Here is a 2,182-nt window from a genome sequence, read left to right as displayed (position 1 = left end):
GTATCTTTGCTCCTCAGATAATCCTTTCTGGAAATGGTATCAAAGCCATACTCAGAGGTACGTCTCTTGGGTGATCCCAAATCTAGTAACATTGTCTATAAAAATCAATCATCTCACCTATGTTTGTTATAAGCAAAATGTCATGTGAGTTTAATCTTTGATACATAGAGAAATAAACACTTTGCTTTAGAAAATTAAATCTTTAAAAATTTTCTTAGTAATTGATCGATTTTTCTCCTCCTATTTACAGTCTCCCCTCCCTCCATTCTCTCCTCTCAGTCGCTCCCCTTAATCTTCACTCTCCCCCTCCCATCCACTCCTCCTCCTTTCCCTTCAAAAATTGGAAGGCCTCCCATATATATCAGCAAACCCAGGAATGCCAAGTTGTTTTAATACTAGGCACCTCCTTGCCTACTAAGGCTGGATGAAGCAACTCTGTGGAGGAAAAGTTCCCGAAAGCAGGTAACAGAATCAGAGATGGCCCCTGCTCCCATGGTTAGGAGTGCCACAAGAAGAACAAACTACACAACTGAAACATTTACAGAGGGCCTAGGCTAGTCCTGTGCAAACTCTATAGTTGGTGCTTCAGTCTCTGTGAGCTCCTATGAGGCCAGATTAGCTGATTCTGGCTGGAAAATGAATGCAACTAGAAAAGATTATCCAGAGTTACATAACCCAGACTCAGAAAGACAAACATGGTATGTAGTCATTTGTAGGCATATATTTGCCATAAAGTAAAGGATAATCACAGACTCAAAGAATTTAAGTAAAAAGGAAGGCTCAAGGGGGGATACATGAATCTCAATATGAATTGGAAGAGAAATAGACATGGCAGGTAGAGAGGGAGGGGTCTGGAGGGGGTGGGCATGGGAACGGGAGAGATCAGGTGTAGAAAGATGGAGGGAGAGAGTACTTGGAAAGACAACTAGAATCAGGGGGGTTGCTGGGATGCTCTAGAAACCTAGTGCAATGGAAACTCACATGTATCTATGAGGGTGACCTTAGGTAAGATTTGTAGCAATGGGAGAGAAAGAGGCTGAATATGCCATCTCCTGTAACCTGGCAAGACTTTCAGTAGAGTGAGTTTCCAACCTAGCCACATAACCTGTGACCTATAATTTGCCCCACCTGTCAGATAATCTGGGGTAAAGGTGTCGTAGAATTAATGGGAGTAGCCAAATAATGACTGGCCCATCTTGAGACACATACCTTGAGAGGGAGCCCTCCCAAGATACTACTTGAAGGACCAGGATTCAAAGGCTGGACATCCAAGGGACATAGATAGAACCAAACATGACTGGCAAAAAATCAATGAAAGGATTACTAATGATATTTTGCTACAAATGTCCCTAGTTTGTCTCTAGCCCAACCATCATCAGAGAGACTTCACTGTGCAGGATGGAAACAGATGCAGAGACCCACAGCAAACCATCAGGTGAATCTCAGGGAATACTGTGTAAGAGAGGAAGGAAGGATTATATAACCCAGAGATGCCAAGGACACCGCAAGAAAACATCCTTCTTCCAAAACATCACACACCAAAGTTTACCAGTCACATAGTCTTTAAAACTTAGTGATCTTACAGTGAGAATTGGCATTGGAAACCAATCCTGTCAAGCTTCACATGAAATTTAAAATTTCAGTTTTTAATATAGGTACTTATTTATCACTGAAACCAAAACACCATGCATTAGAACTAGAAAAATAATTATTTTTATATTACCATGCATAACTCATGTACTTTTTAAAGAAAATATTATGAATTTTTTTAGGCATACAGGTTTATTGTTTCTGTTCATGAAGAATCCTTGTCTGTCATAATCCAGACAAGGAATGATTGATATATGTCATCCTCCAGCTGGTTACTAAGAATCACATTATATATAGCCCATCTATGAATGCTACCTTGTTCCCAAAAGGATGTTTTGTAGTGAATCAGGAACAAACTTTCATTCTTATGGTTAGCTCTTGTGAGTTAAGAACAAAACTGGGCAACTTTTGCTCCAATGTCTTCCAAAGGGGGATTAGGGACAAACATCTTTCAATTTGTACAGAAAAAATTCTATCTTCATAGGATTAAAACATGAATCAACTGAGAATAAGAACACTGACATAATTCAAATGACATACAGTGTGTCATGCTGAGAACTGGGCTTCTATGAATGGACTGACTAGAAAGCAA

This window comes from Cricetulus griseus (genome assembly GCF_003668045.3).
Source record: "Cricetulus griseus strain 17A/GY chromosome 1 unlocalized genomic scaffold, alternate assembly CriGri-PICRH-1.0 chr1_1, whole genome shotgun sequence".
Taxonomy (NCBI): domain Eukaryota; kingdom Metazoa; phylum Chordata; class Mammalia; order Rodentia; family Cricetidae; genus Cricetulus; species Cricetulus griseus.
Note: the sequence above shows the minus strand (reverse complement) of the source record.